A 23466-nucleotide genomic window follows, 5' to 3' on the forward strand; every position below is an offset into this window, starting at 1 on the left:
TAGGCTGTGGTGTCTGTGCCAGTGGTTCAGATGATCTGTGCATCTCTCACTCTGCTTTTCCATTCTCAGGCCTACTGCATTTTTCTCATACTCTTGGAGGTCCCTCCAATTCCACTGATTTTTTTGTGTTGGTTAGGTGGCTTCCCAGGGTTTGGGTTACCTTTCTCCTTCACAGATCCCTCTCAGGAATGCTAGTCCTGTCATGATTCCTTTTCTCTCTCTCTCTTTTTCTTTTATTCTATGCAGTTATGTCAAGAGTTTCTTGACCTTTTTGGAGGTTTAAGTTCTTCTGCCAGCATTCAGTTGATGTTCTGTGAGTTGTTTTTTGATGTGTTTTTTTGGGAGAGGGTAAGCATTTCCTTTTACTCTTCTGCCACCATGCCTCAGCCAATTGTTTTCTTTTTTAAAAATTTTATAAATATATATTTAATGAACTTTAAAAATTACTGAATGAATTCTATTACATTAATAGTTGTACAACAATTATCACAACCCAATTTTTTTAGCATTTCCATCCCAAACCCCCAGTGCATCCCCCCACCTCCCAACATGTCTCATTTGGATAGCATAAGTTTTTCAATGTCTGTGAGTCAATATCTGTTCTGCAAAGAAATTCATTGTGTCCTTTTTTAGATTCCATATGTAGGTGATAGCATATGATGTTGGTGACTCCCTATCTGGCTAACTTCACTTAGCATGATAATTTCTAGGTCCACCAATGTTGCTGCAAATGCCATTATTTCTTTCCTTTTAATGGGGAAGTTATATTCCAATGTGTATATGTACCACATCTTCTTGATCCACTCATCTGTCGATGAACATTTAGGTTGTTTCCATGTCTTGGCTATTGTATGCAGTGCTGCAATGAACATTGGAGTACATGTGTCTTTGTGTGTCATGGTTTTCTCTGGATAGATGCCCAGGAGTGGGATTGCTGGATCAAATGATTGTTCTATGTTTAGTTTTCTGAGGAATCTCCATAGTGTTTTCCACAGTGGTTGCACCAATTTACAATCCCACCAACACTGCAATAGGGTTCCCTTTTCTCCATACCCTCTCCTGCATTTATTGTTTGTAGATTTTTAATGATGGCCATTCTGGCTGGTGTAAGGTGGTACCTCATAGAGGTTTTGATTTGCATTTCTCTAATAATGATTGATGTTGAACTTCTTTTCTTTTTTTTTGGCATCTGTATGTCTTCTTTGAAGAATTGTCTGTTTAGTTCTTCTGCCCATTTTTTGATGGGACATTTGTTTTTTGGTATTGAGCTCCAGAAATTGCTTATATATTTTGGAGATTAATCCCTTGTCAGTCACTTCATTTGCAAGTATTTCCTCCCATTCTGTGGGTCATCCTTTCATTTTGTTTAGGGGTTTCTTTGCTGTGCAGAAACTTTTAAGTTTAACTAAGTCCCACTTGTTTATTTTCATTCTTATCATCATTACTCCAGGAGGTGGATCTTGAAGATATTGCTGTGGTTTATGTCAGAGAGTGTTTGGCCTACGTTTTCCTCTAAGAGTTTCATAGTATCCAGTATTATATTTAGGTCTTTAATCCATTTCGAGTTTATTTTTGTGTATGGTGTTAAGTAGTGTTCTAATTTCATTCTTTTACATTTGGTGACCAGTTTTCCCAGCACTACTTATTGAAGGGGCTGTCTTTTCTCCATTGTATATTCTTGCCTCCTTTGTGATTCCAAACAATCTTTAAAATATTTTATTCTAATTCTGTGAAAAATATCCTTGGTAATTTGATAGGGATTGCATTGAATCTGTAGATTGCCTTGGGTAGTATAGTCATTTTAATAATATTGATTCTTCCAGTCCCAGATCATGGTATGTTTTTCCATCTATTGTGTCATCTTTGATTTCTTTCATCAGCGTCTTATAGTTTTCAGAGTACAGGTCTTTTTTTCTCTTTAGGTATGTTTATTCCTAAGTATTTTATTTATTTTGATGTGATGGTAAATGGGCTCATTCCCTTAATGTCTCTTTCTGATCTTTCGTTGTTAGTATATGGAAATGCAGTCGATTTCTATGGATTAATTTTGTATCCTGTGACTTTGCCAAATTCATTGATGAGCTCTAACAGTTTTCTGGTAGTATATGTAGGACTTTCTAGGTATAGTATCATGTCATCTGCAAATGGTGGTTGTTTTACTTCTTCCTTTCCAATTTGGAATCCTTTTATTTATTTTTCTTCTCTGATTGCCATGGCTAGGACTTCCAAAACTATGTTGAATAGTATCAGTTAGAGTGGACATCCTTGTCTTGTTCCTGATCTCAGTGGGAATTTTTTCAGTTTTTCACCATGGAGAATGAGGTTAGCTCTGTATTTTTCAAATAAGGCCTTTATTATGTTGAGGTAGGTTTCCTCTATGCCCACTTTCTGAAGGTTTTTTTTTAAATCAAATTTGATGTTAGATTTTGTCAAAGGGTTTTCCTGCATCTATTGTGTGTATCATATGGTTTTTATTCTTCAGTTTTTTAATGTGGTATATCACACTGATTTATTTATGGATATTGAAGAATCCTTGCATTCCCAGGATAAATCCCACTTGATCATGATGTACAATCCTTTTAATGTATTATTGGATTCAGTTTGCTAGTATTTTGTTGAGGATTTTTGCATCTGTGTTCATCAGTGAAATTGGCCTGCAATTTTCTTTCTTTTTTTTCTGTGTGATGTCTTTGTGTCCAATTTTGGTTTCAGGGTGATGGTAGAATGAGTTTGGGAGTATTCCTTCCTCATAGAATGCATTTGGATGTGTTCCTTCCTCATAGTATGAGTTTGGGAGTGTTCCTTCCTCTGCAGTTTTTTTGCAATAGTTTTAGAAGGATGGGGGTTATCTCTTCTCCAAATGTTTGCTAGAAATCTCCTGTGAAGCCATCTGGTCCTGGACTTTTGTTTGGTGGAAGTTTTTTAATCACAGTTTCAATGTCAGTTCTTGTGATTGATCCATTCATCTTTTCTATTTCATCTTGGTTTAGTCTTGGAAGATTGTACCTTTCTAAGAATTTGTCCATTTCTTCTAGGTTTTCCATTTTATTGGCATATAGTTTTATATAGTAGTTTTTAATGGTTCTTTGTATTTTTGTGATATCTCTTGCGACTTCTCCTTTTTCATTTCTAATTTTATTGATTTGAGTCCTCTGTCTTTTGTTCTTGAAAAATCTGGCTAAGGGTTTATCAATTTTGTTGATCTTTTCAAAGAACCAGCTTTTCGTTTCATTGATCTTTTGTATGGTTTTCATTGTTTCTATTTCATTGATTTCTGCTCTGATCTTTATGATTTCTTTCCTTCTACTAACTTTAGCTCTTGTCTGTTCTTCTCTTTCTAGCTGTTTTAGATGTAAAGTTAGCTTGTTTATTTGAGGTTTTTCTTATTTCCTGAGGTGGGCTTGTATTTCTCTAAACTTTCCTCTTAGAATGGATTTGCTGCATGCCATAGATTTTGGAGTGTCGTATCTTTGTTATCATTTGCTGTTAGGTATTTTTAAATTTCCTCTTTGACTTCTTCAGTGAGCCATTGGTTGTTTAGTAGCATGTTGTTTGGTATCCCTGTGTTTGTGTTTTTTGCACTTTTATTGTTGTTGAGTTCCAGTATTATACAATTGTGTTCAGAAAAGATGCTTAATATGACTTCAATTTTCTTAAACTTACCAAGGCTTGATTTGTGGCCCAGGATATGATCAGTCCTAGAGAATGTTCCATGTGCACTTGAGAAGGATGTGTATTCTGTTGCTTTTGGATGGAATGTGCTATAAATATCTATTAAGTCCATCTGGTATAATGCTTCATTCAGGGCCTGTGTTTCCTTGCTGATTTTTTGTGTGTATGACCTGTTCATTGCTGTAATTGGGATGTTAAAGTCCCCCAGTATTATTGTATTATTGTCAGTTTCTCCTTTTAAAGTTGTTAGCAGTTGCTTTATGTATTGTGGTGAACCTATGTGGGGTGAATATATATTTACAATTGTTATATCTTCTTCTTGGATTGATCCTTTGATCATCATGTAATGTCCTTCTTTGTCCCTTAAAATATTCTTAATTTTAAGGTCTATTTTGTCTGATATGAGTATTGTTACTCCAGCTTTTTTTGATTCCTGTTTGCATGGAATATTTTCTTCCATCCTCTCACTTTCAATTTGTATGTTTCGCTAGAAGTGAAGTGTGTCTCTTGAAGAAAGCATATATATGGATCTTGTTTTTGTGTCTATTCAGCCAGTTTATTTCTTTTAGTTGTAACATTTAATTCATTTACATTTATAGTAATTGTTCATATGTATGTTCTTATTGCCATTTTATTAATTGTTTCAGATTTGTTTTTGTTGCTCTTTTTTTCTTCCCTTCTCTTGTTCTCTCCTCTTGTGTTTTCATGACTATCTTTAGTGTTGTATTTGAGTTAATTTTGCTCATTTGTGTGTGTATCAATTGTGGATTTTTCATTTGGAGCTACCCTGAAGTTTTGATATAAGGGTCTATATGTATATATGATTAAGTTGTTGTTCTCTTAATTGGAAGTGCATCTCCAGTGTCCTGCATTTGTACCCACCTCTTCTCATGATTTCTGATTTTTGTGGCATATTTGTGCTGGATGAATTCCTACCTTTACTGTACATATGCCTTTAGTGGTGAACCTTGTCGTTTGTGGTATTTTCGTTTCCTGTCGCTGTCTTTTCTTTTCTGCCTAGAGATGTTCCTGTAGTATTTGTTGTAAAGCTGGTTTAGAGTTGCTGAATTCTCTTAGCTTTTGCTTATCTGGAAAGCTTTTGATTTCTCCTTCAAATCTGAATGAGAGCCTTGCTGGGTAATGTAGTCTTGGTTGGAGGTCTTTTCCTTTCATCATGTTATTTATATCATGCCACTCCCTTCTGACCTGCAGGGTTTCTGCTGAAAAATCTGATGATAAACTTATTTGGGTTCCTTGTATTTTTTTGTTTGTTTCTCCCTAGCTGCCTTCAATATTTTCTCTTTGTCTTTAATTTTGGTCAGTTGATTATATGTGTCTTGGAGTGTTCCTCCTTGGGTTTATTTTATATGGTACTCACACTTCTTGGATTTGAGTGAGTGGTTCCTTTCTCATGTTAGGGAAATTTTCAGCTATTATCCCTTCAAAGATTTTTTCTGTCCCTTTCTCTCTCTCTTCTCCTTCTGACACCCCTATAATATGGATGTTGTTGCATTTAACATTGTCCTAGAGTTCTCTGAGACTCTCTTCATTTGTTTTCAAAATTGTCTTCTCTTTTCTATTCTGCATCAGTGATTTCCACTAGTCCTCCACCTCACTTGTTCTTCTGCCTCCTGTATTCTGATTTTGGTTGCCTCTAATGAACTTTTTTTCAGTTATTTTATTTTTAATCTGTGCTTGCTTAGTTTTATATCTTGTAATTCTTTGCTCAATGTTTTCAGTATGTTATCCATCTTTGCCTCCAGTTTATTTCCAATGTCTTGCATCATCTTCAGCATCATCTGCTTAAAGTCTCTTTCATGGAAGTTGATAATCTCCAGATCACTTAGCTGTTTTTCTGGAGTTTTTTCTTTCTCCCTTATCTGAGGTATAGTTCTCTGCCTTTTCATTTTTATAGGTTTTTGGTGTGGTGACAATTTTGTAGACAATAGAGTTGTAGCCTATCTTACTTCTGGTAGCTGCCCCCCTTATGGTGGAAGTTGGTAAAGGGGCTTGCTGTAGTCTTCCTGATGGGAGGGACTGCTGATTGCCCAGTGGTAGGTGGGGCTGATTTCTATCACTCTGTGGGTGGTTCTTTGCCTCTGGGTGATATCAGAAGTGGTTTTGTGCCTAGGGGGTCTTTAGGCAGTCTTTTTACTGATGGGTGGGGCTGTGATACCCGAGGCTTCTTAGCACTGATGGGTGGGGCCATATTTTTCCCAAGGACACCCCTAGAGGAACACATGATGATGAATATTCACAAGAACTTTGCCTCCAATGTCCTTACCCCACAATGAGCCACTGCCACCTCTTGTTTTCCCAGAATATCCTCTAAGAAGTGCAGTCAGTTCTGACCCAGTTTCTTGTGGAGGCTCTGCTTTGCCCTGGGACCCAGTGTGCACAAAATCCTGTGTGTCCCTTTAAGGAATGGGGTCTCTGTTCTTCCCAGTCCTGTGGAGCTCCTGCATACAAACCCCACTGACCTTCAATGCCAGATGCTCCAGGGGGCTCTTTCTCCCAATTCTAGATCCAAGGTGTGGGGACCTGACATGGGGCTGAGAACTCTCATTCCTGTTGAAGAGTCTCTGTGATATAGCTACTTTCCAGTTTGTGGGTTGCCCACTGGCAGGTATGGGGTTGCTTATATCACATAATCACCCCAGTTGCCATCTTGATGTGGCCTTCTCTTTGCCTTCTGGAGTATATCTTTTTGCAAATTCCCAGTCTATTTGGTTGAAGCTTGCTCAGCATTTGATTGTAACTTTTTTTTTGTTTTTGTTTTAGGAGAGAAAGTGAGCTCCAGTCCTGCTATTCCACCATCTTAATCCCCTGACTGTTTTCTTATTGTTGCATTTTAAGAGTTCTTTGTATATTTGGACCATGGTCCTATATTGGATAGGTCTTTTGAAAATTTTTCTATAAGTCATGGCTTGTCATCTCATTCTTTTGACATTATCCTTAGCAGAGCAAGGATTTTAATGTTAATCAGTTCCAGTTTATCAACTATTTCTTTCATGGTGGTGCCTTGGGTGTTGTATCTAAAAATCCATGGCCATATCCAAGGTCATCTATGTTTTCTTTTTTCTTTTGAAAAATTTTTCTTTTTTTAAATTAATTCATGAATTAATTTTTTTATTTTCCCACTGTACAGGAAGGAGATCAAGTTATCTTTACATGTATACATTACATTTACATTTTTCTCCCCACCCTTTGTTCTGTTGCAACATGAGTATCTAGACAAAGTTCTCAATGCTATTCAGCAGGATCTCCTTGTAAATCTATTCTAAGTTGTGTCTGATAACCCAAGCTCCCGATCCCTCCCACTCCCTCCCCCTCCCATCAGGCAGCCACAAGTCTCTTCTCCAAGTCCATGATTTTCTTTTCTGAGGAGATGTTCATTTGTGCTGGATATGATTCCAGTTATAAGTGATATCATATGGCATTTGTCATTGTCTTTCTGGCTCATTTCACTCAGGATGAGAGTCTCTAGTTCCATCCATGTTGCTGCAAATGTCATGATGTCATTCATTTTTATGTCTGAGTAGTATTCCAATCATCTGCTGATGGACATTTGGGTTGTGTCCATGTCCTGGCTATTGTGAATAGTGCCGCAATGAACATGCGGGTGCATGTGTCTCTTTTAAGGAGAGTTTTGTCCGGATAGATGTCGATTGTGGGGTCATATGGTATTTCCCCTTCTATTTTAAATGTTATTCTTGCTGGATAGTATTCTAGGTTGCATATTTTTTCCTTTTAGCACTTCAAATATCTCTTGCCCTTCCCTCCTGGCCTGTAGTGTTGCTGTAGAGAAATCAGCTGATAATCTTATGGAGGTTCCCTTGTAGGTAACATTCTGCTTTTCTCTTGCTGCCTTTAGGATCCCTCTTTTCACTAATTTTGCCATTTTTATTCTGATGTGTCTTGGTGTGGGTTTATTTGGGTTCAATTTGTTTGGGGCCCTCTGTGCTTCCTGTATCTTGAACTCAGTATCCTTTAGATTTGGGAAGTTTCCAGCGATAATTTCTTCAAATATATTTTCCTTTCCCTTATCTTTTTATACTCCTTCTGGAATTCCTATTATGCGTAGATTGGCCTGCTTTATGTTATCCCATAGGTCTCTTATATTGCTTTCCAGTTTTTTGATTCGGTTTCTGTCTGCTGACCTGATTGGGTGATTTCCATTATTCCATCTTCCATATCACTGATTCATTGATCTGCATTATTCATTCTGGTTTTTACTGCCCCTAGTTCAGTTTGTATCTTTGCAAATGCATGTTCTAGCATTTCTTGGCTCCTCCTTATATTTTCTAATTCCTTTCTGAGGATATCTGCATTGCTGTTCATATCTTCTCTTAATTCCTTCAGTATTTTCACTATTTCTCTTTTGAACTCCAGGTCTGTCAGACTGCAGAGATCTGTTTCATTGTTGAGTGCTTTAGGTGAGTTCTCCTGTTGGTTTGACTGGGGTGGTTTCTCAGCTTCTTCATCTTGCTTGTTGTTTTCTTTCTCCTGAGGGATTTGTACTCTCAGTGAGCGGGCAGTGTTTGCCTTGTCACTGCCGTGGAATGTTTCCTGAGGGCTGGCATTGTTGGTCAGGTTTTTTTGAGGCATTTGTCTTTTCTGGAGTGTTGATGGGGCTAACAGTGTTATTTGAAGCGAAGGAGGACTTCCTGTGTGTAGACAGGACTGGGAAGTCCACATCATGATGGTAGCAGATTTCACTCGGTCAGGCAGAGCTTGCTCTGGTGTTTTTAGGCTGTGGGGTTCTTGCAGGGGTTGGGTGTTGGGCAGCTGTTTCTCAGGAGTACAGTGCCCCCTGATGTCTGTAGCAGCTATCTGGGTCACTGAGAACCTAAGAGTCTCTTCCCTGTGGCATCCCAACTCAGAAGGAGGCCTGAGAATGTAGGCAGATCTTTTCACAGTCTGGCCAAGTTTGTTGTTGTTTTTCTGGGCTGCAGGGGCTCCTATAGGGGGCTGGCAGTGCTGAGCAGGTATATCTCGGGAGTGGGGCACCCCCTGAGGGCTTGCACAGCTTGCTGGGCCACTAAACCCCGAGGCTCCTCCCCAAGGCAGCTCGACTCCGAATGACCGTCTGAGATCTTTTCATGGCTTGGTCAGGCTTGTTGCAGTTTTTCTGGGCTTCAGGAGGTCCTGCCTGGAGCTGGTAGTCCTATGTAGCTGATCTTCTAGAGCTCAGCACCCCCTGAGGTCTTGGGCAGCTAGCAGGCCACTGAAAACCCAAGAGGCTCCTCCCCAGGGCAGCCCAACTCAGAAAGAGAAGGTCATCTAAGTTTTTATCTCATTTTTCCTTTAGGGTAACTAGTTCTTTGTTTTACATTTAAGTTAATTATCTATCTCTATGGATCTTTCATCACAGGGGTATTTATCATCCCTGTAACATTAATGTGAGCTTAGAAGACTTAGTCTTTGATTGTGGGAGGTGGGCTTCCACAGAGAAGATGCAAGTTTCCCTGATCTTAAGTCTGGTGGTTCCTGGTGATTTTAGTTTCTTCATCTGGAAAGCTTGAAACAAAGAAAGGTGTCCCTCTAAGTTTGGAGTAATGGACCCTAATTATCATGAAGGACTGGGCAAATTTCCTGACCAGCATACCCTTAATCAGGCAATTGTTGGTCTGCCACATGATAGGTAAACAGCAGGATAACCAAGAATTCTGACATTTCAGAAGTGAAGATCAGGGAAGCAGTCTTGAAAGGAGGTCATGTTGGAGCAATATAGAAGAAATCAATCTGGGTGGTAGAGGAAGGCAATGATGAATTTCAATTACAGCTTTGGGATCATCTGTAGCAGCAAAGATTGTAGTTTGTTCCACTAACTCTCCCTTTTAAATTCTGTTTGTCAAGTGTGTGATGGCTGACATCCTCCAGGCACAGTGTGGGGCACAAGCATATGTGCGCAGTACATGGTGTGGATTATAGTTGATTCTGCCCTGAAGCTACTTGTCCCCCTTGGATTATTGGAAGCTGCATTAGAAAGTTTTCAGCAAGCTGACAGCTCCAGACTTCACTTTGGCTCTGCCTGAGGGCTTTCTCTTGCATGAAGGGAGTTTGCAGCCATGCAGCCAATGAAGATGTCAGTTATCATACATTAACCAAAGGGAGCACAAAAGTGGATAGCTTAGTACTGAATGATCATATAATTGTATCATTATTCTGTGGGGACAAATGTAGTTCTTTCTTGTGGAGGGAATAGGTTCTTGTTAAGATCCAAAGAAGTCATTAACCAATTAATTCAGGTATTCATGAACTATTGGTGCTATATCAGTGTCAATGAGTTAGATGTAATTATACATTTTTGGAAGATACAAAGATAATCCATGTCAAGAGATGCTATTTATGTGCATTTACTGTGTGCTTTAGCATGAATCATGTCATTTAATCTCAATAATAGTTTGTGATGACAATGCAATTATTATCTGCACTTTATAGCTGATGAAACAGGACAGAAAAGATGCTTAATTTGCTTAGGGCCAACAGTTAATGAGGAGCATAACCAAGACCCAGTTCTTCTGAGTACTGAGCCCAAGGACTCAATCTACTTCCTTTACACATCCCTGGAAAAGGTTCCCTCCATGTACTGAAGTCTCTCCTAGGTGAGAGAAGGTTCCTGCAGGATGTGAAGTGAAAGCTATATTTGTGTTCTTGTGGCAGCAACTATAAGCAGTGTGGGGGCTTGAAGAACCAGACTTTCTGTTCCTGGACCATGGTGTGGTATTGGCAACATCAGTGTTAGAAGATGACTAAACTCTTCCTACTTCCCTGTTGGGACTATAAGCAGACAGAGAGGATCCAGGGTGTCCCTGAGATCTGGGACATCCCCTGAGGTAGCTCTAGCAGCTAAGTCCCTCCAGTCCCTGCAGAGGCTCCTGCCCAAGTTCCAAAAGGATTTGGAGGCAATTAGTCTACAGTTATTCTTTCCTTAACAGGGAGATTAGGGACTTTTTATGAATCATTTCTAAGGCTTGTAAAATGATGTCCTCCTGACTGCTGCTCTGGAGCTCAAGAACAGACACAGAACCTCAAGAGGTCATGAGCTCAGAGAGGCTTTCTGTTTTGTTCCTGTTCTCAATATACAGTCAATACTCAGAAACTTCTTGCATCAGAAGGTGCCTGAACTCACTTAAGGAGTGGTCTAGATCTGAGCAAGCTGAGAGTTCTAGGTGGGCAAGATGTGTTTCTGTGCCTCGAGTTCAGCTTGTCATTCCACATGGGCCTGTGTTTCTTTCCTCCTATAATGTGGATATATGTATGTTTTTTCATGACTTTCATCTCTATTGGGTGTGTGTGTGTATGTGTGTGTGTGTGTGTGTGTGTGTGTGTACTCTGTTTTCTTTATAGGGAGTATTTATAGTGTAGGTTCTTATGAGTGGGGTCTGAATGTCTCACTCACTGATCACCTTCACCTGTGTTGGGTGTAGGTCAGTGGAGCCTGGAACATTTCATCCTTCAATGAATGTATATGCTAGTGACTATGTAGCAGCCATGGTTGCTGTCCAATAGATAAAGATGGTGGGAAATTACAAATCAGTAATTTAAGTGTGCACATTATTGTATGTTTTAGGGGCTTCTGGTTCATAGGTATGACCCCAGATATTCCTTTAACTGTCTTTCAACAGTGGCTGATCACTGCATTGGTGAGCAAGTTCACGTGCATTTCCACCCCTGGGTATGTGCCACATACTAATAGATATGAGCTCTGTGTCAGACTGGGGTCCACTCCTCAGTCTGGCCCTCAAATGTTTAGGTGATCTTAGGAAGTGACTTCAATTGGATGAGGGTCAAGAATCTTCACAGGTGCAGAAGTAACTCTTCCTACACCACAGTGTTATTTTGAGGATTAAGTGAGGAAAACATATGAATTATTCAGCATGAAGCCTGACACATAATTGGTGCTGAGTAAAAAAGAAGGTATTTTTATTATCTTGCTCCAAACTCCATGTTTGTGTCATGAAGTTTCTTCTTTCACTGTTTTCTGGGGCAGGACTGGCAGAAGTCTGGGAAAACAGGTCCATTCAAAGGCTCCTTCTCAATCTTCAAGTTAACAGTCTGACCTTCTTTCCATGGCTCATGGCCAAGCTGCGTCCTTCACAAGGTCCTACCTGAATCAAGATTACTGATTGGTTCAGCTCATCTTGTTCTCTTCCAGTTTCTCTGTGAGGACCAAGACACTGCCGCATGTTGAGTGAGTGAGTGGCCCTGCCACTATAAATGGTCTTTATTGTCCTCCTTGGTGGCCATGAACTGAAATAACCTGTGACCCAAGCAAGATCCTGGTCCTGTTACTCTGTCCAAACTTGTATTGCTTGCTTCATGACAGGCCAGTAAGTCGAGAGACAGTTTGTTGAGGGCAAGGAATAGTGAATGTATTTGGAAAGCCAGCAGATGGAGAAGATGGTGTCCCAAAGAACCATCTTCCCTGAGATAGCATTCACGCTTCTCTTATATTAAAGGAGGTAAGTGTATATTTGGTTTCTGCAAACTTCTTGGTGTTGGACTCTTTTGTTGTTGCAGCTGTCCACATAGGACAGGTCACAGTGCTCTTGCAAGAAAAACTCCAACTAGACAACTTTATTCTCTGTTCTGCAACTTTTTAATCTCCATGTGAATGGGAAAATTAACACCTTCAAAGATCAGAGTCTTTTGAATGGGCTCTTCTGTCTATTTCAGGCAAAAGTCAACATTCTTCACTCATAGCAAAAACAATAGAATACAAAGTTAAAGTAAAAGAAATAGGTCCAATATTAAGTCAGCTTTGTTCTTCCATTTTAGTCTCTGAGGGAGACATGCAATTCCCCGTCATACCTGAGTGAGAGTGCCCATCTTGAGTCCTTCCTCAGGGCTATGTGGTTGGTAACCCTACCTCTAACCTAATATCCAAAGAAATATTAACTTGGAATCCACCATCAAAAAGCCAAGTCACCTGAGGTAAGTAATTTTTCTCTTAGCTACACTTTCCACATTTATAAAATGAAGATTTGCCGCTTGTGGAGTTCTGATAGTGGCTCAGTGTTTAGTGAACCTGACCAGTATCCATGAGGACTCAGGTTCAATCCCTGGCCTTGCTCAGTGTGTAAAGGATACAGTGTTGCCATGAACTGTGGTGTAGGTTGCATACCTGGCTCAGATCCCACATTGCTGCAGCTGTGGCATAGGCCAGCAGCTACAGCTTGGATTGGAGCCCTAGCCTGGGAATTTCCATATGCCACAGGTGGCCATGAAAAGACAAAAGACACACAAAAAAGATTTACCTTGTGTACCAAGAAGTCCTAAAATAATATTATTGTTTTGAGATGTTAAAGTGTGTAAAAGTCCTTAGTGCGATATGTAAATATGGGTCATAAATTTTTCTTAGAGGGAGTTAGGAAGATATTGGAGAAAGTAGCTGACATAATAGAGCTTCTCTTTATATTTTGACTACTGACCATCTAATTTCCATGCTGAGTGCTTAAGAGCATGGATCTTGGTCAGACAGTCCTGTTGTGATTCCATCTGTTGCACTTAATTGTGTGTATCTTTGCACATTTAAACAATGTATACCTGTGTTTTCTTCTGGTTAAAATGTGTGTAAGAATATTTATTAAGGCTACTGTGCAGACTCAGTTTGGAAGTGTGTGTAAAACACTGTAACAGTGCCTGGGACTATTGACAGTGGCTTGGAAGCCTGGATTGGACAGTTTTGATAACCAGGGATTTTAAGTGACTCAAAACAGATAGGGTGCAATGAACTATACCAAAAGCCCATGGCATAGCTTTAGTAATTCTCTTTGAATGTAAGGAGTTTCATTTCCTTTTTAAGAGGTGCCTCTTACCTGGTGCCCATTTCTGATTTTCATCTTAGCAAATAACAGAGATTTGAGCGTAGCTTGATGTAAAGATGTAAAGATGAACACAGAGACTTCTCAGTCCTCGTTGACTCCTATCTACTCAATAGGGGACAAAGCACTTGTTCAATAACAATTTATTGAATGAATAATAAATGTCCATTTGTTTCTTTGGCAAAAAGCCTTGGTTAATGTGAGGTTTTGAAGTATTATTGGAGTCAGAATTGGAAAGGCTGATTCATTCAGCAACAATTAAGACAAAAGGAAATGTAGCAAAAATTAAGAGCTTTCATAGTACAATGGAAATGAGTATAATCCTATGGCATGTTCTTTGACATTTCCCACTTTCCCCAATTCCCAGGTGAGGGAAAAACAGCATGAGGAGGGAGAACCAGAGCAGCATGTCTGAGTTCCTCCTCCTGGGGCTCCCCATCCAGCCAGAGCATCAGGGCATGTTCTTTGCCCTGTTCCTGGGCATGTACCTGACCACGGTGCTGGGGAACCTGCTCATCATCCTTCTCATCAGGCTGGACCCTCGCCTCCACACCCCCATGTACTTCTTCCTCAGCCACTTGGCCCTCACAGATGTCTCCTTTTCATCAGTCACTGTCCCTAAGATGCTGATGTACATGCGCACTCATGATCAATCCATCCCCTATGCAGGGTGCATTTCCCAGATGTATTTTTTCTTACTTTTTGGTTGTCTTGACAATTTCCTTCTTGCAGTGATGGCCTATGACAGATATGTGGCCATTTGTCAGCCTCTCCATTACACCACTGTCATGAGGCAGGAACTGTGTGTCTCCTTAGTAGCTGCGTCCTGGGTTCTCTGTTCTATCCTTGCTCTGTTGCACACCCTCCTGTTGGCCCAACTGTCCTTCTGTGCTGCCAATACCATCCCACACTTCTTCTGTGACCTCACTTCCCTCCTGAAGTTGAGCTGTTCAGACACCTCCATCAATGAGCTAGTCATCTTTATTGTGGGAGGAACAATTTTCATCCTGCCTTTGAGTAGTATCTTGGGCTCTTATGTTCATATAGGGACTGCAGTTATGAGTGTCTCTTTTACCAAGAGTCTCTTTAAAGTTTTTTCCACCTGTGGCTCCCACCTCTTTGTGGTATCTATATACTATGGAACAATTGCTAGTGTTTATTTTTTTTCCTCATCATGGGAATCTAATGACAAAGACGTAATTGCTTCCTTTGTTTATGCAGTAGTTACTCCCATGCTGAACCCCTTCATCTACAGCCTCAGGAACAGAGACATAAAACAGGCCTTTGAGATATTTGTCAATAGGGCTAACTTCTTGAAGTGACAATCACTAAATCCTCACATGGTAGTCATGTGCATAGTGAGATAATCTTTTAAAATTATCATGTGGTTGGCAACTCTGTAACTTCAAATGTATATGCATTCAGTCATCATACATGGTGTTAATATATCAATAAGGTTCAGTTTGTTACTTCATTGCTAAACATTATTTATTTTTCTACTCCATCATCTCTTTTAAAATATGTGGAAAACACTATGCAATATATGTCACATAATAATGATTGTGGTTTTGCCCTTTTCTCCTTTTAGATGTGTCAGCTTTTGCTTATATATTTTTCATACTAGGTTATTGATAACACACCAATTTAGCATCATGTTCTGCTCCTTGTGGACTTATTCTTCTCAGTAGAATGTGCTGAAATTGGCTTGCACTGGCTGCAAGCTGATTGCTAACATCTCTTTTCAGCTCTGATGTCAGTGACACAAAGCTGGTGGAATGAAATCAGGCACAATGGGCATAATTACGCTATGTAAACTGGCACATGCTACAAAATAGTGCTCTCCTATGATGAAGGGCCATTTATTATTCATTTTTTAGCATACCACTGCATTTATAATGAGGGGAGAATTGTCTTTAGCAGTGGCTCCTACCTTCACAACTCCTTTACTTCTGATATTAATATACCAGCTGTCTTTTAGTTGGTGTTTACATGAAATTTTTTTCCAACGCTTTAAACATTTTTATGTCTTTATAGCTGTAAAGCATTGTTTGTTAACAGTGTAAGTTCAGTTTTATTCTTTTTATGTACCTTGGCCATCATTGTATTTCTGGAGAATTTGATCTCTTAACATCTAATGTAATCAGAATGTGTCTGAATCTATGTTTTCCATGTTTCTATTTGTTTTGTAATTGAGACAACTGATTTCATATTTATTGTCTCTTCAGTAATTAAATATATATTTTCTATTCCATAGCCCCTCAATTAACTAATTAACCATACATTATTATTATTTTATAATTCCTTTCTGTGCTTCATGTAGAGTTTATGACTTACTTTTTCTTAAAACTTTTTATTTTGGTATAACATTGTATACAACATGAATTTTACCATTTTAACACTTTGAGGTATACAATTATGTGGCATTTAGTACATTCATCACTGCTATTTTATTCTAGGTCTTCAAAAGGGAACTATGGAACATTGATGCAGTTGAGTACTTCACAGCTATGAAGAAATAGTGGCATAGATACCTATGAATCAATATGCAGGGATTTCCAATATAAATTATTAAATGGAAAAAAGCAGTGCATAAAAGAGCATTTATAGCATGCTACTTCCTATGTGAAAAAGAAGGGAAGGCAGTGTATGAGGAAGAAGGAACACATGAGGAATCAATTGGAAACTAATGAGACTGTTTATCTACAGGGGTTGGAGTGGGAATAGGATAGAAAAGATGGGGAGATGAGTATATTTATTTGTGTAGTTTTGACTGTGTTATCTTTTACTACCAAAAAATAAAAAGAAGGTGATGGAAAATAAAGGAAAATAGAATAAAGCAAAAAATGAGCCTAACTATATTTTGAGCTAATACCATAATCAGAGTAAAGGGGAAAATAAAGTAATTAAGTTATTATTGAAAAGTGAATTTTGTCTGTATACTACTCTCACAATTACAAAAATGTTGTAAGCACATTTTATGGTAAGCTCATTTTTTGGAGCTGAAGTTAGTTGGTCATTAACAGTGGTTTCAATATAAGATTCTGAAATTCCATATATTCAAAGCTTTCATAAATAAGTAAACTTGTTTTGAAAAAGGCACTGACTCTATTGGGAGAAGGTGTGATGTATGTGGAAAAAGAGAGGCTAGAAAGAACTCTGTGGTGTTGAGCTAGAATTGAAGATATCATCTTGAACTCATGGGTTGTAATATGTATAAACAGACTGAAATTATATATCAATATATTCTGGTTCCCATCTCCCATTCTTTCTGTCCCACCCCTGACCCACTTCTTATGGGTAGCATTGCTTTAGTTTGCTTGTTTCTAGTTTCTACATCCTGTGTTTCTTTTATATATGTTTCCCAGCTGTATTCTCTGAGATCATTTAGAAGCCTTGTAAGCAATGAACACGCACAATGCCAAATTTGATTTCTGAGTATCAGTCTCCTCTAACAGGAACCAAAGTGGCTTAGAAAAATGGCAGATTCTAGGGCTGGGGCCAGGACATGATAAGACCAGGGAAATTTTGCTGAGCTTGAAAATAAAACGTGGTCAATGAATCATGGGGACACAGGAGCCATCTGGAAGGGCTCCCATTGGCCAAATCTAGAATGATTAGAGCTTCAAAATGAATAACATCAGTAATGGGTTACAACTAAGACAATAAATAAGAATTCATGAGTCCATGATGACATAAATAAATTAATGAAAGAAAAGAATGTGGAGTAAGGGGAAAGCTCCTTCCTATAGGAGAATACAGCTAATGAACATGGAGGAAATGATCAAATTATACAATCACCATTCAGCCACCACATTTGAAAGTGTGTTCAATATGAGAATCATCAATGGATGTTAGATATAATGGGTAGAATTGTATTAAGAAAAGTGTTGTGGCTATATAGTCTCAAAATATCAACCAAATGATGCTTAATTACAGAGGTTAAAATAATAACTTAATGTATAGAACCTAGCAGAGGCCACCTTAACCAGTTGATCAAGGATAAAATCACTAGTAATTCAAAAAAATTTTTTTCTTATTAGGGCCTTACCTGTGACATATGGAAATTCCCATGCTAGGGGAAGAAATGGAGCTGCAGCTGCCAGCCTACACCACAGCCACAGCAGCAAGGGATCTAAGCAGAACCTGTGGCCTACAGTGCAGCAATGATGGATCCTTAACCCAGTAATGGAGGCCAGGGATATTAGTTGGGTTTGTAATTTGCTGAGCCACTAAGGGATCTCCAAAGAACACAAATTCATAATGAAGTAGTGCAATTTTTGAAAAAAATCTGGGCATGTAAAGATGATGCATGGTATTAATTAGGAAACATGGGTAAAGCCCTTAGCCTATGTTTCATAAAAATGGTCACCATTATGAATGATAGTTTGTGGACTAGTTTAGCATCAAGCAGCTTTACTGAATTTTTTTTTTGTTTAGAATATGTATTTTATTTATTTATTTATTTATTTTCATCATTTATATATATATATATATATATATATATATATATATATTTTCTACTGTACAGCATGGTTACCCAGTTACAAATACATGTATACATTCTTGTTTCTCACATTACATGTTCCATCATATGTGACTAGACAGAGTTTCCAGTGCTAAACAGAAGGATCCCATTGCTAATCCATCCTGAAGGCTACATTCTGTGTCTATTTACCCCAAGCTCCCACCCCTTCTCTTTCTCTTCTCCTCTGGCACCCCTATAATACAGATGTTGGTGCATTTAACCTTGTCCCAGAGTTCTTTGAGGCTGTCTTCATTTCTTTTCAATCTTTTTTCTCTTTTCTGTTCTGCATCGGTAATTTCGGCCAATCTGTCCTCCACCTCTCTTATTCGTTCTTCTGCCTCCTGTATTCTGCTGTTAGCTGCTTCTAGTGAATTTTTTCTTTCAGTTATTGTATTTTGCATCTCTTCTTGTTTAAGTTTTATATCTTGTATCTCTTTGGTCAGTGTTTCCTGTAAGTTATCCATCTTTGCCTCCAGTTTATTTCCAATGCCTTGCATCATCTTCAGTATTAACAGTCTAAAGTATTTTTCCTGGAGGCTGAGAATCTCATGATCACTTATCTGATTTTCTGTTGTTTTTTTTCTTTCTCCCTCATCTGAGTTATAGCTCTCTGTCTTTTCATTTGTATAGGTTTTTGGTGTGGTGATGTTTTTACAGATAATAGAGTTGTAGCCTCTCTTACTTCTGGTGTCTGCCCCCTGTGGCTGAAGTTGGTATGGGGGGCTTGCTGTAGGCTTCCTGATGGGAGGGGCTGATGCCTGCCCACTGGTAGGTGGAGCTGATTCTAATCCCTCTGGTGAGTGGGGCTTAGTCTCTGGATGGGATTAGAGGCAGCTGTGTGCCTGAGGGTTCTTTAGGTAGCCTGTTTACTGAGAGTTGGGGCTGTGATCCCACCTGGATTGTTGTTTGCCCTGGGGCTTCTCAGTGCTGACTGATGGGTGGGCCAGATTTTCCCAAAATGGCAGAGCAGGGCAGGCTGCTGAATATTCCCGAGAGCTTTGCTTCCAGTGCATTCGCTCACAACAAGCCACACTCACCCCTGTTTTCCCAGGAGGTCCTCTAATAACTGGAGTCAGGTTTGACCCAGATTCCTATGGAGACTTTGCTTTGCCCTGGGACCCAGTGCACGTGAAAGTCTGTGTGTGCCTTTGTAGAATGGGGTCTCTGTTTCCCCCAGTCCCGTGGAGCTCCTGTGCACAAGCCCCACTGGTCTTCAATGCCAGATGCTCCAGGGGCTCTTTCTCCCAGTGCCAGAGCTGCACAGGTGCGAGTTTGATGTGGGGCTCAGAACTCTCCTTCCTGTAGGTGAGTCTCTGTGAACCAGTTAGTTTCCAGTCTGTGGGGCTTCCCACCTGGGAGGTATGGGGTTGTTTATATCTTGAAATCGCCCCTCCTACCTCTTGATGTGGCCTCCCTTTTGTCTTCTGGAATAGGCTATCTTTTTTAAGGTTTCTGGTCCATTTGGGTGAGGGATGCACATCCTTTTGTTGTGAATTTTGTTGATTTTAGGAGAGAAGTTGAGCTCCAGTCCTTCTATTCTTCCATCTTAATCCCATATGGATTTTAAACACTTATCATTCATATCATTTGCAAATACTTTCTCTCATTCAGTAGGTGGTCTTTTCATTTTTCCACAGTTTCCTTTATGGTACAAAATCTTTTAAATTTAATTAGATCCCATTTGCTTATTTTATTTTATTTTATTTTGCCTTAGGAGACAGAGTCAAAAAACATTGTTATTACTTATGACTAAAATTTCTTTAAAAATTAATCCTTGATACAGTAACTAAAATACTTGATGTACAAAAACATAAGTCTTTCACCTATGCAACACTAGGATCTCTATCATCCAATTAGGGGTTGATCTTCCATCTTAATAATCATTAAATTTTGAATATATTCCTTTACAAATTTCCTAATATACATTTTACATCTGGATTATTTCCTCCCTCTTTTTTTCCCACTATTAGTAGCATTTTACAAAATGGCTCAAGCTGTGGTGTATGCAAGTTCCCAGGCTAGGGACTGAATTCCAGCTATAGTTGTGATCTATGCCACAGTGGCAGCAACACCAGATCCTTAACCCACTGTGCTGGCCTGGAGATCACACCCACACTGCCACAGAGACAATGCCAGATCATTAACCCATTGTGCCACAGTGGGAATTCCTGTATGGTCTTTTAAGTTTATTGCTGAATTTGGTTTGTTAATATGTTGTTGAGTTTTTTTGTATCTATGTTCATTAGCAATTTTGGACTACAATTTTCTTTTTTATTCTGGTTTTTTTTTTCCTGGTTTTGTTATTAGGGTAATGTGGGCTGTAGAATGAATTTGGAAGAATTCTTCCTCTTCAATTTTTAGGAATAGTTTGACAAGGATAGATGTTTTTTAACTCTTCTTTATATATTTGTTAGAAATCCCCTATCTGCTCTTGAACTTCTGTTTGTTGGGTATTTTTTGAGTATTGATTCAGTTTCATTACTGTTAATCTGTTCACAGTTTGTATTTCTTCTTGATTCAATATAGAATCTTGTATATTTCTAAGAATTTATTCCTTCTATCCATTTTATTGGTATATTATTGTTTGTGGTAATCTCATGGCTCTTTGTATTTCTGTGGTATTGTTTTTAACTCCTCTTCTTTTATTTCTGATTTTATTTGTAACCTCTCTCTTTTTTTCCTTGATGAGTCTTGCTAAAGGTTTATCTATTTTTCTATCTTTTCAAAAGAACACGTATTAGTCACATTGATCTTTTTCCCTTCATTTTTAGGTCTCTATTGTTTTTATCTGTGTTCTGATCTTATTTCTTTTCTTCTATTAACTTGAGGTTTTGATTTTTCTTTTTCTTTTCTTTTGAGTGTAAAGTTAGGTTTTTGTTTTGTTTTGTTTTGTTTTGTTTTGTCTTTTTTTAAGGACTGTGGCATATGGAGGTTCCCAGACTAGGTGTTGAATTTAAGTTGTAATTGCTGGCCTATGCCACAGCCATGCCAGATCTGAGCCACATCTGTGATCTACACCACAGCTCATGGCAACGCTGGATTCTTAACCCACTGAGCAAAGCTAGGGATCGAACCTGCATCCTCATGGATACTAGTCAGATTCATTTCTGAGTCACACCTGGAACTCAGACTTGGAGTAAAGAGGGTGGAATCAGCATCTGCTTTCCTAAAGCCTAAGCAGTGGCAGCATGGATGTATTTAGTGTAGAGTACCTATTAGCTGTGGTGAGGGGAGGAGATCACAAAGATACATTAAGATGTTCTCTTGGTAGTTCCTGTGGTGGCGCAGTGGTTAACAAATCCGACTAGGAACCATGAGGTTGCCGGTTCAATCCCTGCCCTTGCTCAGTGGGTTAAAGATCCGGCGTTGCCATGAGCTGTGGTGTAGGTCGCAGACGCGGCTTGGATCCCACATTGCTGTGGCTGTGGTGTAGGCTGGTGGCTACGGCTCCGATTAGACCCCTAGCCTGGGAACCTCCATATGCCGTGAGAGCCGTCCAAGAAATGGCAAAAAGACAAAAAAAAAAAAAAAAAGTCCTCTTGTTTCTCACTGAAAAGACTTGATGCAATAGAATAGTGACATAGATCTTCAAAATTATAAAAGTTTTGGTTCATAGAATCCTTATCCTATCACATTATCATTTAAGTGAAACAGATAAACAATGATGCTTTTCAGATTTGCAGGCACCTAGAAAGTTTCTCTTCAGCTTGTATATTGTGAAGAAAATCTTTTACCATTGCATTGGTCATCTGATTGATTAACAGATTTAAATTCCATGAGCTATAAATATTTATTTGAACAAATTCAGACATTACAAATATATGCAAAGAAGTAGAATTTCTCTCACTCTCTGTCCTCCCCTGTCCCCCCAACTTCCATTCTGTTTCTTTTTCTTTGTCTTTTTAGGGCTGCACCCACAGCATATGGAGGTTCCCAGGCTAGGGGTCCAATCGGAGCTGTAGCTGCCGGCCTATGCCAGGGCTACAGCAACGAGGGATCCAAGTCATATCTGAGACCTACACCACAGCTCATGGCAATGCTGGATCCTTCACTCACTGAGCAAAGGCCAGGGATCAAACACACAACCTCATTGTTCCTAGTCAGATGCATTAACCACGGAGCCATGAAGGGAACTTCCCAACTTCCATCCTTATTCCAGTGTCTATACAAATATATATCATATAATTTTAAAAAACATAATGGAGTCATAGTTTTATACTATGTTCTACTTAATTTTCCTACCTAATGACATTTCAAGAAAGTAATAGAGATTCTTTCAGCCTGCTGCATATTGTTACATTCTATATAGTTAATCACAGGTAGTTTCACCATTCCCTATTGATATGATTTTAGGTTTCTGCCAATTTTTATATGTTACACACTGGGATTGCCTAACAAACACTCTATTCAATATACAATTATGATAATATTCCTTCAAGTTAGACTCTTAAGAGATGGAGTTTCTAGGATAGAGTATTAAATCATACATTATAAACATATACATTTAGGGATAGATGGAGGGAAGAAAGGTTTCAACACCTCACAGTGGAATGGATAATTTTATATTATCACTCTTGAGTCTTGTTCTTTTTGGCCATTAGCAATTTTAATTGTATGGTTAAAATGAACAAATTGAAAAATAACACTCTAGCAATATAATAAAAGAAGAATAGAAAGATAAGAGTAAAGTGAAAGCATAATTTTTAAGCAAGAAAAATTGTTTGAAGGAGAAAGATGAGAAATTTTAAAAGACCTCTAAATGAAAATTCATTACAGTGTACTTCTCCTCTGCCCTCTATCTTTTCATTCTCCTTTCAGACATTCAACAACTAAACATTCAGGAGTTCCCATTGTGACTCGGTGGAAATGATGCCAACTAGTATTTATGAGGAGTAATTGTGTTGATCCCTGGCCTCACTCAGTGGGTTAAGGATCTGACATTGTCATGAGCTGTTGTGTCGATCACAGAGGCAGTTTGATTGGATCCCACGTTACTGAGGCTGAGGTGTAGGCTGGCACCTGCAGCTCTGATTTGACCCCAAGCCTAGGAACTTCCATATACTGTGGGTGCAGCCCTAAAAGGAAAAAAAACCATTAATTATTATTAGTAATATAGAGAAATCAAAGGATTTCAGAGAATAAGTCTTCATAAAAGAAAGAAATGTGTTCAGGAAATATCTTTAGGAAAAAGATTAGTTAAAGCAGTGTTTGGAAGATGAGAGAGTGATGACTTTTCCTAGGAAAGAGGAGGAATAGTGAGGGAGTGTATCATGCTCTAAGCAGAAGCAGAGCAAAATGATGGGTCCTCATCCATGGATGTAAGTGCCCACAGCAGCCTTGTCTCACATGGGGCAAAGAGGCTAACCTCCAAGAGTTTGATTGTTCACCAAGAACCAGTAGGAAACAGATTCCAGGAGAGAATAGTCCATCGTGTGTTAA

At 38.9% G+C, this 23466-nt stretch overlaps 1 pseudogene; it reads left to right on the forward strand.

Annotated features, from left to right (window-relative positions):
• The window catches only part of LOC100621623, a 46321-nt pseudogene extending 31170 nt beyond the window's left edge, over positions 1 to 15151 (forward strand).
• Positions 15152 to 23466: the final 8315 nt, after the last annotated feature.

This window comes from Sus scrofa, unplaced genomic scaffold (assembly GCF_000003025.6).
Source record: "Sus scrofa isolate TJ Tabasco breed Duroc unplaced genomic scaffold, Sscrofa11.1 Contig1995, whole genome shotgun sequence".
In the NCBI taxonomy this organism is placed as follows: Eukaryota; Metazoa; Chordata; class Mammalia; order Artiodactyla; family Suidae; genus Sus; species Sus scrofa.